At 40.6% G+C, this 16,059-nt stretch overlaps 1 protein-coding gene across 10 annotated transcripts in view; it reads right to left on the bottom strand.

Annotated features, from left to right (window-relative positions):
- BRSK2 (BR serine/threonine kinase 2) overlaps positions 1-16,059 on the bottom strand; it is a 2,790,504-nt gene that overhangs the window by 7,041 nt on the left and 2,767,404 nt on the right. The window lies entirely within an intron of this gene.

The following is a 16,059-nucleotide window of genomic DNA, read 5'->3' as shown; positions in this document are numbered from 1 at the left end:
AAACAATATCATTCTAATGGTATAAGCATTCATTTCCTTCAGTGGCATTCTGAAAGTTTGTACTCATTCTGGAAGTTTTATATAAGTCACAATAAACAGAGCAAACTGTAATTTTGTAACATTTTGGAAACAACTTACAGTATCTCAGTCATCACTTAAGCTGTACACACATTGCCAGCAAAGTTTTGTTCATCCAGATGTGAGTTTTAAAGTGAGGCTAAGTAGTTCTGTCTGTCACTTGTTTTTTGAAATATTAGGAAAATATGAAAGTTATGACAATATAAATAGTACATGAACAAAAATTAATATCTCTTTAGTAGCATTAGACTGAAGCAAATAATCAGTTAAGTTGTGTTGGCCATCAGATAAGCTTAAAGACTAAATCATTCCCTAGGTTGTTTGTAATACAGTTAAACATGCAGTACTAGACTCTTAGTGGTGCCAGTAAGATGTAACTAGAGAAACACACAGAGGTATCTCTAGGATTTAATGAGTTCAGCAAATAATGCACAATGGCTAAATGGATATTCCATGAAACCTCCAAATCTGACATCATCAAAATGTCATCTGATCACAAACAGGTGTTTCTTCTGGGTCTACTGTTAAAAACCAAAAAAAAAAAAAAAAAAAACTACAGTTGATTATTCATTTACTACAGGTCAAGATTTGAAAACATTTTAATGAGAGGCTACTAGGTGTATCATCATCTCATAGTTGTTTCATAAGTACCTTTTCTGTTTGGGAAGGTAAACTGGTATATTGTTTTGAGTGTAGTATTTTGGTAGACAAACTAAAATATACCTTATAGGTATTCAGACTGAAGACCATAACAGGTCATTAAATGAGCTGTTGCAAACTGTTTAGGCTAACAGTTTTGAGACTGCGGAGAGAGAGAGAGCTCCAGAGTATGTATGTGGGGCTACAAGACACAGAAGACCATAAAACAGCTTTAATGTTGGGGATGAGGCTAGTGTGAAGCATCTTCAGTAGCAATCATTGCAATTATTCTAAGGCAAATAGATGGCCATTTCAGCAGCATAGCCACTGTAGGCAAGTGCTTGCCTTACAACACCTGGTTGCATAATTCACCGAAAGGGGATAAGTAGATGTGACACTGGTAATTTTTCATTTGGACAATAGCAACATAGAACTGTGTATGAAGTAAGTAAATTGTGTAGATTAGTAAGTCATGCAGAAAATAGCCAAATACTCCACCCATAGAAAGAGTCATCTGAAGTAAAAACAGTCAAATTTAGCTTATTCTGTAAAACCAACTCCATGGGCAAGAGGACTTTAAGTTGTCGCATCTGTTGGTATTACTTCTAATAATACTGTTTGCCTACACAGGTTCATAGATCGTTACCAAGGAATGCAGTCCAGGAGACCACTGAAGACCAAATTTTCTGCCTACCCCAAAGCACTGTCATGTTAAGTAACTTGGTCCGGGTCACACAGTAGGCAGATGAAGACCGTGGGAATCAAACCATTAACAGCTCGTAGATGTAATCCTCTGCACTAAGAGCCAAACTGTATGTGACAATTCAGTCTACTTCCAAGTAAACTAACAGGTGAGGAAACTGGATTACATACCACAGGTCATATCTGAGGGCTATTAAGCATAATTTCAATCCAACTCCCAGGCCAAGCCTTGTACTGTAAGATTTAATAAATGAATATTTTGCATTTTTACAGTGTCCTTCACGCTAAAAGAGAATCAGCTAGTTCCTTTTCTTTGTTAATAACTTACGAATGATTTAACATTTCCTGTTGCAGGGTGCAGATGGTGAACTTGTATTGGAAAGACAGTACTTATGGCACTAGAAATGCCTTAAAAGGACAAATGGATAATTTCACAAAGAAAAAATCAAAATACTTGCATAAATGTTCCTGGGACGACTACAGATAGTAGCTGCTCTGCATGTGTGGAGGCATTCTAAATTATATAGCACAACCTAATAAATGTTGAAACGCTAGAATGACAATGAGAGAACTCCATTCTCCACAACAGTATGTGTTTTATGCCTTATTAGCAAACTGAAAGACCGTTTAAGTGTTTGGAGTGGTGACAGTACTTTACTAAGGCTCTGCTGAGCCTCAGATCAACACTCTCTAAAAAGAAATTGTCATTTGACTGCAACATTTAACACAGGGCCTTGCTCGGGGTTTCACAATATCGGAAGAGAGTGTTATGAACACTGGACAAGCTAGTGAGTAACTAAGCAACACTTATGTATTTATTTTTGTAAATCATCAAGTCAACCTGGACATAGGCCAGTTATAACGTAAGCTTGGATAGAACAATTCCACATAATTTGTACATTGTACAAAAAAGTTACAATGGTACTGCAATTCACTCTATTTCTGATAAGTGTTACCATGAGTGTTCACCTTTTTCTGCCTTGCCATTAATGCTTAACTGGACTGAAACCACTAACAAACTGCTAATATGCCAAACTAGACTCTGTGGCATTATTAGCCCATTCTCTGAGCTGCACCACCATATTTTTCCCTAAAAGTAAATGAGTGTCCCTTACATCTCCAAGCTCAATATACACTTCTGTTACTCTTCGATGAACGCTTTTGTTTTCTTTCTTTCCTTCTATGGACAGCTAGATGAAAAACTAAAATAAGAGCTTCACACTGAAACACGTAGGCCATTAACTTTATCTGACTCACACCTGTAACCCCATCTCCCCCATTACCAGCGCTCCTTCCCTTGTCACTGAAACACGTAGGCCATTAACTTTATCTGACTCACACCTGTAACCCCACCTCCCCCATTACCAGTGCTCCTTCTCTTGTCACTGAAACACGTAGGCCATTAACTTTATCTGACTCACACCTGTAACCCCATCTCCCCCATTACCAGCGCTCCTTCTCTTGTCACTGAAACACATAGGCCATTAACTTTATCTGACTCACACCTGTAACCCCATCTCCCCCATCTCCCCCATTACCAGCGCTCCTTCCCTTGTCACTGAAACACGTAGGCCATTAACTTTATCTGACTCACACCTGTAACCCCACCTCCCCCATTACCAGCGCTCCTTCTCTTGTCACTGAAACACGTAGGCCATTAACTTTATCTGACTCACACCTGTAACCCCATCTCCCCCATTACCAGCGCTCCTTCTCTTGTCACTGAAACACGTAGGCCATTAACTTTATCTGACTCACACCTGTAACCCCATCTCCCCCATTACCAGCGCTCCTTCTCTTGTCACTGAAACACGTAGGCCATTAACTTTATCTGACTCACACCTGTAACCCCATCTCCCCCATTACCAGCGCTCCTTCTCTTGTCACTGAAACACGTAGGCCATTAACTTTATCTGACTCACACCTGTAACCCCACCTCCCCCATTACCAGCGCTCCTTCTCTTGTCACTGAAACACGTAGGCCATTAACTTTATCTGACTCACACCTGTAACCCCATCTCCCCCATTACCAGCGCTCCTTCTCTTGTCACTGAAACACGTAGGCCATTAACTTTATCTGACTCACACCTGTAACCCCATCTCCCCCATTACCAGCGCTCCTTCTCTTGTCACTGAAACATGTAGGCCATTAACTTTATCTGACTCACACCTGTAACCCCATCTCCCCCATTACCAGCGCTCCTTCTCTTGTCACTGAAACACGTAGGTCATTAACTTTATCTGACTCACACCTGTAACCCCATCTCCCCCATTACCAGCGCTCCTTCTCTTGTCACTGAAACACGTAGGCCATTAACTTTATCTGACTCACACCTGTAACCCCATCTCCCCCATTACCAGTGCTCCTTCTCTTGTCACTGAAACACGTAGGCCATTAACTTTATCTGATTCACACCTGTAACCCCATCTCCCCCATTACCAGCGCTCCTACTCTTGTCACTGAAACACGTAGGCCATTAACTTTATCTGACTCACACCTGTAACCCCATCTCCCCCATTACCAGCTCCTACTCTTGTCACTGAAACACGTAGGCCATTAACTTTATCTGACTCACACCTGTAACCCCATCTCCCCCATTACCAGCGCTCCTTCTCTTGTCACTGAAACACATAGGCCATTAACTTTATCTGACTCACACCTGTAACCCCATCTCCCCCATCTCCCCCATTACCAGCGCTCCTTCTCTTGTCACTGAAACACGTAGGCCATTAACTTTATCTGACTCACACCTGTAACCCCACCTCCCCCATTACCAGCGCTCCTTCTCTTGTCACTGAAACACGTAGGCCATTAACTTTATCTGACTCACACCTGTAACCCCATCTCCCCATTACCAGCTCCTTCTCTTGTCACTGAAACACGTGGGCCATTAACTTTATCTGACTCACACCTGTAACCCCATCTCCCCCATTACCAGCGCTCCTTCTCTTGTCACTGAAACACGTAGGCCATTAACTTTATCTGACTCACACCTGTAACCCCATCTCCCCCATTACCAGCGCTCCTTCTCTTGTCACTGAAACACGTAGGCCATTAACTTTATCTGACTCACACCTGTAACCCCATCTCCCCCATTACCAGTGCTCCTTCTCTTGTCACTGAAACACGTAGGCCATTAACTTTATCTGATTCACACCTGTAACCCCATCTCCCCCATTACCAGCTCCTACTCTTGTCACTGAAACACGTAGGCCATTAACTTTATCTGACTCACACCTGTAACCCCATCTCCCCCATTACCAGCGCTCCTTCTCTTGTCACTGAAACACGTAGGCCATTAACTTTATCTGACTCACACCTGTAACCCCATCTCCCCCATTACCAGCGCTCCTTCTCTTGTCACTGAAACACATAGGCCATTAACTTTATCTGACTCACACCTGTAACCCCATCTCCCCCATCTCCCCCATTACCAGCGCTCCTTCTCTTGTCACTGAAACACGTAGGCCATTAACTTTATCTGACTCACACCTGTAACCCCACCTCCCCATTACCAGCGCTCCTTCTCTTGTCACTGAAACACGTAGGCCATTAACTTTATCTGACTCACACCTGTAACCCCATCTCCCCCATTACCAGTGCTCCTTCTCTTGTCACTGAAACACGTAGGCCATTAACTTTATCTGACTCACACCTGTAACCCCATCTCCCCCATTACCAGCGCTCCTTCTCTTGTCACTGAAACACGTAGGCCATTAACTTTATCTGACTCACACCTGTAACCCCATCTCCCCCATTACCAGCGCTCCTTCTCTTGTCACTGAAACACGTAGGCCATTAACTTTATCTGACTCACACCTGTAACCCCATCTCCCCCATTACCAGCGCTCCTTCTCTTGTCACACGTTCTCAGTGACAGACTCAAAACTTTGCAATACCTTACTACCCTGTACATATCACAAATATTTTTTCATCTCCAGCCTTAAAACAAACAACAAAAAAAAAGAAATCAAAATCACACTGTTTAGTCTGTTTGCACCTGCTATAGTGCCAAATCTAATATACATTAAATGATGGAATTACACAGGCCAGGTGTAACTGCAGTCTCGGTTTAGTACATAAATAAGTACAGAGATCTGCTAGTCTCCTGTGATATTCATGGCCAGACTTTTTTCTCACAAAATCACATACATTGACTTGAAGGAGACAGTCATTGCAAAGAGGATGGCATTGTCAAAAAGCTAACTTGCACATTTCATATCTATTGCAGTTATTAAAATAGCAGATGTGACTTTTATTAACTATAGAAATATATCTGTTTTTTTTTTTTTGTTCCTGTACTGCTGAGAACCTAGTTCTAACTTGTTTCTACTGCTACTGTAACAAGATTCTGGCTGAAAATTAACTCTTGTGGAACAGCCTATTACCTAAATAAGTAAATAAAATAAAAATAAACAGACTGCATGAACAAATAAAATATAAGATCAACGAGTTTAAAGCAACAGATGAAAAATTGGCATTAAGAATGGAATGCAGACAGTTTTATTTGCACTGATGTAAGGTGCGTTTCTGCAAATAGTAACTTAGCAACTGTCTGAAGCAGGAAGAGAAAAGTCACTACAACTTAATAGCCTAATCATCTATGAAAAACTAATTTCAAAAACAGTGTATCATGACAGAGGCATATATGTATGTATGCATGTATGTGCATATAGACACACACACACTGCAGTGTGCCATTTACATTCAGAGCTGGTGTTAGCATTTTGGGGGCCCCCAGCAAATGTCAAGTTTGGGGGACCCCCATGCACTTCCGTCAAAGCATCACCCAGTAAGTGCCACCCATCTGAAGAAGCCTTTTAGTTCATGCTGCAAACTTTTATGTGTAGTGTGTATAGAGTGACCTGTAGCTACAATGCTGTTACAGTACAACAGGCCTATGTACCACACTATATTCGCCCATTAGGTGAAATGGTGTCTATATGCTCTACAGTACATGTTATTTATTTATTTTTTAATAATCTTTTCATCCAGTGATGACTTGTACAGAAATTATGATTAAGGAAAGAAATTCACTGTTGCTGTTCAGCTTAAGTTTTCGTAGCATCCTTGCAACTCACCTTTCCTGACCAAGACAGCGCAGTAATAACCATTTAAAAAATAACTCCAATAAGCCAAGGCACAAGAAGCTATAGGTTTACAGGTGGTGTGGGATGCATTTTAGAGTATTTTCCTAACCTTTTAATCCAATGGTGTCTTAAACAAAAAAAAAATAAATAAATAAGAGTAAAAAGAGAATTTCAGCCTTATTTTTTTTTCTTTCAAGGAAAACATAAGTTGTGCCCAAGGCTTAATATTCAAAGAAGACAAAATAGTAGCTCACAACAAACTAACAAGCCATTTATTGTCTGGATGCAGAGGTCCAGCTTGGGAATATGGCCTGCCTCCTAACCTCCCTAAAAAAGACAGTCATTGCTTATGTATACAATTTCTGTTAGACCGGGATGAAAGCAGAGGTTCAAATTGTCACAGTCATGTGTTTCAAGTGAGTGCTTACATATACATAGCATGCCTCCTCAGTCCTCAACCCTAACCATCAAATGCAGCTACCTGTATATGTACCTGATGTGAAAGTGAAAAAAATAATGATGACAGAAATGTATTCTACTTTGTTGCTCCTAGACAGTACACTACAATAATGATGACAGTAATGTATTCTACTTTGTTGCTCCTAGACAGTACACTACAATAATGATGACAGTAATGTATTCTACTTTGTTGCTCCTAGACAGTACACTACCATAATGATTACAGTAATGTATTCTACTTTGTTGCTCCTAGACAGTGCACTACAATAATAATTACAGTAATATATTCTACTTTGTTGCTCCTAGACAGTACACTACAATAATGACTACAGTAATATATTCTACTTTGTTGCTCCTAGACAGTACACTGTCCCTACACAAGCTATGGTAACCTTCTTTGTACACCTCTGAGGTCTATGAGAAAAGTAAAAGAAACAATGATCACAATGTCCTTGGCCCAAGCAAAAGATGTAATGACCTCATCTGCACACCTCTATGGTTTGATTGTAATGAAAATTAAAGAAGTAACTACAACCCCCCCCCCCATAACCTACAGCAACTTTCTGTATGCACACATCTGAGCAGGGCTGATTTTTAGAATGGGTGCAGTTGAGTACTGTTGAGAGCAGAGGGCATTATCAGCTGTATCCTAACAAGGTCAGCCCTGTTCAGGTTAAAGACCATAATCAGAAAACTGATACATTTTTTTTTTTCATTTTCCCCAATCAACAACAGCTTTTGTGAGGCCCTCAAACAGTCAAGGATGATTAAGGGAGCCTCCCATAACAATTTATACAGTCTGGGGAGTGGGGGCCACCAGACTCCTTGAAAACTGAAGTGTCTGAATGTCCTGCGGTATATTTTATGCATTACTTTTGAAATATAATTACTTGTTTGCTACATTTTTCATTGATACCCAGAAGAATAATGCATGTGTCCTGCCATTATTATGTGTATGCAGAAATAAAAATCAGTGATATTTTTTTACAAATGCACACAAAATCCATAGCAATGCGAGTTTTGTACTTATTTCAGCAAACAGTAATATATTATGCAACATTAGTATTGCCACACCAGATCAGTGACTGCTGTTTAGCAGTTGTCAAACAGCAGCAGGGGTAAGTTACTTTTATTTACCTCTGTGATTAGTAATGCATACCTGCAACTTCTCCTTCCCTGATTTTGCTCATAATTTTGCTCTGTCCTTCGTAAAAAGTTTGATTTGCTAATAAATCATTCAGGAATACAGTCAATAATTCAGACACCAGAGGTTTATGCCTCTTATTGTCCAAAACAAATGCATGTTGATGCAAAGGGTATTATTTTATTAACTTTTTAAAGTGACAGAGTAATATTTAAAACACTTTCCTGCTTTTGAGCTGTTATTCTGCTATTATTTTTGGTATTGTGCTGAATTCTTCTGGAAAAAAAGATGGGAGTTGTAGTATCTGGTGTTCTACCAGTCTTTATAGAACACCCTGAAACAAAAAAAACATCCTTGAAGATCGGAAGCATCAGTTGTCCTTAAAATACAAGATTTGCACTCAATTCACTCACTCCAGCCTGTTGATCTTCCGACTGCTTAACTTATCAGCTTTTTCCTAACAGGGTCATACCACAGCTGTGTTCAGGTTAAAATGGAATTGTGAAGCCTGTTACTTGATAAAAAAATGTTACTTTTACCACAGATATCTTTGAATTTTAAAGGAGCTATAAATAAGAGTTATTATTCACCTGGTTTATAAAGTATACAAGATTCATGAACTAGCGTTTGTTAGTTTGATGGACATGCTGCAAAATATCAAGATAAGATAACTTACTGTGGTTGGGGGCCCCCAGCGACTGCAGGGTTCACTAGTGCCTAAAGCCAGCTATGTTTACATTTGATCTACAAAGTCATTTGTGTGCAGTAAATCACAAGTATGGAAAACTCAAGGAAAAAAAGCAAGAAGGTAAAACACTGCAGCCAGAGACAACATAGGATGAACTGATTTCCTATATGTGAAGTACTTTGAAATTCGTGTAAACAGCACCCTCTTGGGTGACCCTTGTGGCATAGCAGAGTGAAAATGGATAAAAGGAGGACTGAAAAAAGGGAAACAGATGCGAGTTTCAAGGAAGCAGAGAGCTAAGATAAGAAGCTGAAAGGATTGAGAACTAAAACTAAGGTGGTAGGGAGAAAAAATATAATTTTTAAAACAGGAAAATAGGGTTTAACAAAAGGCAGTGAAATAGATCCAGCAGCAGTAGTACAGAATTAAGGAAGAGTGCAGAGCAGCAGTATAGAATTAAGGAAGAGTGCAGCAGTAGTACAGATTTAAGGAAGGGTGCAGAGCAGTAGTACGGAATTAAGGAAGGGTGCAGAGCAGTAGTACAAAATTAAGGAAGGGTGCAGCAGTAGTACAGAATTAAGGAAGGGTGCAGAACAGCAGTAGAGAATTAAGGAAGGATGCAGAGCAACAGTAGTACAGAATTAAGGAAGGTTGCAGAGCAGTAGTACAGAATTAAGGAAGGGTGTAGAGCAGTAGTACAGAATTAAGGAGGGGTACAACAGTATTACAGAATTAAAGAAGGGTGCAGTGCAGCAGTACAGAATTAAGGAAGGGTGCAGAGCAGTAGTACAGAATTAAGGAAGGGTACAGTGATATTACAGACTTAAGAAAGGGTACAGCATTAGTACAGAGTTAAGGAAGGGTACAGCAGTAGTTCAGAATTAAGGAAGGGTGGAGAGCAGTAGTACAAAATTAAGGAGGGGTACAGCAGTAGTACAGAATTAAAGAAGGGTGCAGTGCAGCAGTACAGAATTAAGGAAGGGTACAGCAGTAGTACAGAATTAAGGAAGGGTACAGCAGTAGTTCAGAATTAAGGAAGGGTGCAGAGCAGTAGTACAGAATTAAGGAAGGGTACAGCAGTAGTACAGAATTAGGGAAGGGTACGGCAGTAGTACAGAATTAAGGAAGGGTACAGCAGTAGTTCAGAATTAAGGAAGGGTGCAGTGCAGCAGTACAGAATTAAGGAAGGGTGCAGAGCAGTAGTACAGAATTAAGGAAGGGTACAGTGATATTACAGACTTAAGAAAGGGTACAGCATTAGTACAGAGTTAAGGAAGGGTGCAGCAGTAGTAAAGAGTTAAGGAAGGGTGCAGCAGTAGTACGGAATTAAGGAAGGGTGCAGAACAGCAGTACAGAACTAAGGAAGGGTGCAGAGCAAAAGTACAGAACTAAGGAAGGGTGCAGAGCAGTAGTACAGAATTAAGGAAGGGTGCAGCAGTAGTACAGAATTAAGGAAGGGTACAGTAGTAGTACAGAATTAAGGAATGGTGCAGGAGTAGTACAGAATTAAGGAAGGGTGCAGAGCAGCAGTACAGAATTAAGGAAGAGTGCAGCAGTAGTACGGAATTAAGGAAGGGTGCAGAACAGCAGTACAGAACTAAGGAAGGGTGCAGAGCAAAAGTACAGAACCAAGGAAGGGTGCAGAGCAGTAGTACAGAATTAAGGAAGGGTGCAGCAGTAGTACAGAATTAAGGAATGGTGCAGTAGTAGTACAGAATTAAGGAATGGTGCAGGAGTAGTACAGAATTAAGGAAGGGTGCAGAGCAGCAGTACAGAATTAAGGAACAGTGCAGCAGTAGTTCAGAATTAAGGAAGGGTGTAGAGCAGTAGTACAGAATTAAGGAAGGGTATAGAGCAGTAGTACAGAATTAAGGAAGGGTGTAGAGCAGTAGTACAGAATTAAGGAAGGGTGTAGAGCAGTAGTACAGAATTAAGGAAGGGTACAGCAGTAGTACAGAATTAAGGAAGGGTACAGCAGTAGTTCAGAATTAAGGAAGGGTGGAGAGCAGTAGTACAGAATTAAGAAAGGGTGCAGCAGTAGTACAGAATTAAGAAAGGGTACAGCAGTAGTACAAAATTAAGGAAGGGTACAGCAGTAGTTCAGAATTAATGAAGGGTGCAGAGCAGTAGTACAGAATTAAGGAAGGGTGCAGCAGTAGTACAGAATTAGGAAAGGGTACAGCAGTAGTACAGAATTAAGGAAGGGTGCAGAGCAGTAGTTCAGAATTAAGGAAGGGTGCAGAGCAGTAGTACAGAATTAAGGAGGGGTACAGCAGTAGTACAGAATTAAAGAAGGGTGCAGTGCAGCAGTACAGAATTAAGGAAGGGTGCAGCAGTAGTACAGAATTAAGGAAGGGTGTAGAGCAGTAGTTCAGAATTAAGGAAGGGTGCAGAGCAGTAGTACAGAATTAAGGAAGGGTGCAGCAGTAGTACAGAATTAGGGAAGGGTGCAGAGCAGTAGTACAGAATTAAGGAAGGGTACAGTGATATTACAGACTTAAGAAAGGGTACAGCATTAGTACAGAGTTAAGGAAGGGTGCAGCAGTAGTAAAGAGTTAAGGAAGGGTACAGCAGTAGTACAGAATTAAGGAAGGGTGCAGAACAGCAGTACAGAACTAAGGAAGGGTGCAGAGCAAAAGTACTGAACTAAGGAAGGGTGCAGAGCAGTAGTACAGAATTAAGGAAGGGTGCAGCAGTAGTACAGAATTAAGGAATGGTGCAGTAGTAGTACAGAATTAAGGAATGGTGCAGGAGTAGTACAGAATTAAGGAAGGGTGCAGAGCAGCAGTACAGAATTAAGGAAGAGTGCAGCAGTAGTACGGAATTAAGGAAGGGTGCAGAACAGCAGTACAGAACTAAGGAAGGGTGCAGAGCAAAAGTACAGAACTAAGGAAGGGTGCAGAGCAGTAGTACAGAATTAAGGAAGGGTGCAGCAGTAGTACAGAATTAAGGAATGGTGCAGTAGTAGTACAGAATTAAGGAATGGTGCAGGAGTAGTACAGAATTAAGGAAGGGTGCAGAGCAGCAGTACAGAATTAAGGAAGGGTGCAGCAGTAGTACAGAATTAAGGAATGGTGCAGTAGTAGTACAGAATTAAGGAATGGTGCAGGAGTAGTACAGAATTAAGGAAGGGTGCAGAGCAGCAGTACAGAATTAAGGAAGGGTGCAGCAGTAGTACAGAATTAAGGAATTGTGCAGTAGTAGTACAGAATTAAGGAATGGTGCAGGAGTAGTACAGAATTAAGGAAGGGTGCAGAGCAGCAGTACAGAATTAAGGAAGAGTGCAGCAGTAGTACAGAATTAAGGAAGGGTACAGCAGTAGTTCAGAATTAAGGAAGGGTGTAGAGCAGTAGTACAGAATTAAGGAAGGGTGTAGAGCAGTAGTACAGAATTAAGGAAGGGTGTAGAGCAGTAGTACAGAATTAAGGAAGGGTGTAGAGCAGTAGTACAGAATTAAGGAAGGGTGCAGCAGTAGTACAGAATTAAGGAAAGGTACAGCAGTAGTACAGAATTAAGGAAGGGTACAGCAGTAGTTCAGAATTAAGGAAGGGTGCAGAGCAGTAGTACAGAATTAAGGAAGGGTGCAGCAGTAGTACAGAATTAAGAAAGGGTACAGCAGTAGTACAGAATTAAGGAAGGGTACAGCAGTAGTTCAGAATTAAGGAAGGGTGCAGAGCAGTAGTACAGAATTAAGGAAGGGTGCAGCAGTAGTACAGAATTAGGGAAGGGTACAGCAGTAGTACAGAATTAAGGAAGGGTACAGCAGTAGTTCAGAATTAAGGAAGGGTGCAGAGCAGTAGTACAGAATTAAGGAAGGGTGCAGCAGTAGTACAGAATTAAGGAAGGGTACAGCAGTAGTACAGAATTAAGGAAGGGTGCAGAGCAGTAGGAAGAAAATAAGTGCACAAGGGTTATAAGTGAAGTGAAAAAAAATGCAGTGTGAAAAGTAAAAAAAAAACATCAGCTAGCAGTGGGACAGAATAAGGAAATACCGGGTATAAATGCCAAGTAAACCAAGTGTAAGAGTACTGAGAAGAAAGGAAAAGAGGAGGAAAAAGAGAGTGAACGTGTGTAGAGGGATCAGTGCAATTGCACAGGGCGCACGTTTTGTCCTAAACACAACAGCCTGAACCAGACATGTCCGAGTACAGTGTTATGAAGTTGCTGTTCCATCATTCTGAGCACCCCAAAGAAAAAGGGAACATTTAATTAGTATGTTTTCGGTGTATTTACATTTGACATCAGTAGGTGTCATTAGATTTTTAAAGCTGGTAACCTTAACCGAGTGACTTACCAAATGATGATAAGCAACATGTGAAAGGGTGGACAGGGTATGAAACGACATTACGACTTTTTGTCTATGATGTGTACCAGTACAGATATGAATGTTTTACAGAGTATGAAATGACATTACGACTGTTTGTCTATGATGTGTACCAGTACAGATATGAATGTTTTACAGGGTATGAAACAACATTACGACTGTTTGTCTATGATGTGTACCAGTACAGATATGAATGTTTTACAGGGTATGAAACGACATTACGACTGTTTGTCTATGATGTGTACCAGTACAGATATGAATGTTTTACAGGGTATGAAACGACATTACGACTGTTTGTCTATGATGTGTACCAGTACTGATATGAATATTTTACAGGGTATGAAACGACATTACGACTGTTTGTCTATGATGTGTACCAGTACAGATATGAATGTTTTACAGGGTATGAAACGACATTACAACTGCTTGTCTATGATGTGCACCAGTACAGATATGAATGTTTTACAGGGTGTGAAACATTATGACTGTTTGTCTATGATGTGTACCAGTACAGATATGAATGTTTTACAGGGTATGAAACGACATTACGACTGTTTGTCTATGATGTGTACCAGTACAGATATGAATGTTTTACAGGGTATGAAACAACATTACGACTGTTTGTCTATGATGTGTACCAGTACAGATATGAATGTTTTACAGGGTATGAAACGACATTACAACTGTTTGTCTATGATGTGTACCAGTACAGATATGAATGTTTTACAGGGTATGAAACAACATTACGACTGTTTGTCTATGATGTGTACCAGTACAGATATGAATGTTTTACAGGGTATGAAATGACATTACAACTGTTTGTCTATGATGTGCACCAGTACAGATATGAATGTTTTACAGGGTATGAAACATTACGACTGTTTGTCTATGATGTGTACCAGTACAGATATGAATGTTTTACAGGGTATGAAACGACATTACGACTGTTTGTCTATGATGTGTACCAGTACAGATATGAATGTTTTACAGGGTATGAAATGACATTACGACTGTTTGTCTATGATGTGTACCAGTACAGATATGAATGTTTTTCAATTCTGCATACTTTTATTTACAGTTTCATAATTCAGTGCCTTAAATATTAATGACTGAATTTTCAGGCTTGCTAGTTGTTGCTGAAGCACCTACCAAGAGGAGAAAACGCTGAGAGAAGAAAAGGAGCCACTTTTGTGATTTTAAGTATTTTCTTCTGATTTTTTCTTAAGTTTTACTGCTTTGCTGCCTACTTTTTGGCATTTTCCGGCTTGCTAAAGTTTATATCTGTAACAGTAACAGTACTTGGAACACATCTAGAACCTGTTTACAGCATTTCCTGTGTTGCACTTAATTTAAAATCGTTTTTTTCTCTAAAAACTGCATTTTACCTGATTTTGGCCTAGCACTCAAGTGTGGGGTCATTTATTGCACTGTTGTGATTATTTTGCTACTTGTGTATCTCTGCTACCTTTAAACTATAACAAAAAGAAAAAAACAAAACAATCTTGCTTTTTTCCCACTTTCTGAAAGTTAAGAAAGTTCAGTTACAGATTTGCTGTTCTGAACTGTTTGGAAGTTTCTAGAAGGCCAGTGCTTGCTTGGGCTAAAGGGAAGTCTCTGCGTTCACCAGTGGGAGTGGTAAACACTGAACAGCCTGCCTGTTCCTAGAGGAGTGGTTAATACCTAGAAGCTGTAGTTTTATTGGTCATTTTGGGTCAATTCTAAACTCCTTAATCTCTCTCTCTCTCTTAAAACCCTACAACTCTCTTTTTGCACGGTTTTGCGCACTGAGCAGCGTCGGGCAGCGCCGTCTAAACAGGTTTAAACTATTCCAGGCTCCACAAAGTCTGCTCTTCACTTTTTCCCTTAGAACTGTTCAAACTCTCAAAGTAATCACTCTATTCTCTTTCTAAAGCCCTGCACTTGCTCATCTCTTATAAGGAAACACTAACTAACTAAAGCACCACACCCTCCTTGACTTCTCATAAGTATTAGACTCCGGATTGGTCCTTCCTGATCAAGTGAAAAATCAGTTCCCTTCCCTAATCTGATCAGTAAAAAAAACAGTTCCCTATACTAATCTGGTATGTCCAAGGGTCCGTTTCAAGGTTACTCTCCAGTCCAGCTGGTGAATCTGGGAATTTTGAGGCAATGTTACAATTGCCTTATGTACACAGACAACCCTCTCCTCCTTCCAACAAACTCTAATACATGTGAGAGATGCAGTTACACAGCCAAACTGGAGGCAGAGCTCTCTCAACTCAAGACTGGCACAGTCAGTCAGGAGGAAAAGGTAACCACCCACACCACAAATCCAGTCTCACACAGACCTATTGCATCTGCATACCCAACACATAAACACACAAAAACATACTCGGAGGCTCTAAATAAAAATCTGCCTAAACAGCAAAGACCTCCTAAGCAGATATCCAAGCAACAGCCACCCCTCAACAATACCCACAAATCACATATCTCACAAAATCAGTGTGCTTCACAGTCACATCCCATAAGGCCAAACAACACACCAAATACACTTGTTATAGGGGACTCTATTGTCCTGCACACTGACGTCCTACTCACCAGACTGAACAAGGAGAAGGTCACTGTAAGCTGCCTGTCGGGTGCCAGGATCCGCCACATAACGCAAGCACTCAGGTCACTCCAAAGCAAGTACAAGTATGACTCCATCATTGTCCATGCTGGTGTGAATGACCTGAGACATACCTCCCTGGACTACATGAAAAGAGACATAGAGGAGCTCTCTGACCATGTAGCCCAGGCTGGTATGTCCCTAACCTTGAGTAGTATCTTGCCCTCACCAAGAATGATGCCACAGTATAAAGACAAAATGATCAGTTTCAACAATTGGCTAAAGTATTGGTGTCCTTCAAAGGGGATCCAGTGTCTGTCAGCCTGGGATGAGATGTTTGACAAGCC

Source organism: Protopterus annectens, chromosome 17.part0 (genome assembly GCF_019279795.1).
Source record: "Protopterus annectens isolate FY-2018-M chromosome 17.part0, PAN1.0, whole genome shotgun sequence".
NCBI lineage: Eukaryota > Metazoa > Chordata > Ceratodontiformes > Protopteridae > Protopterus > Protopterus annectens.
The sequence above is the reverse complement of the archived record's forward strand: the minus strand, read 5'-3'. Positions and strand labels throughout refer to the sequence as shown.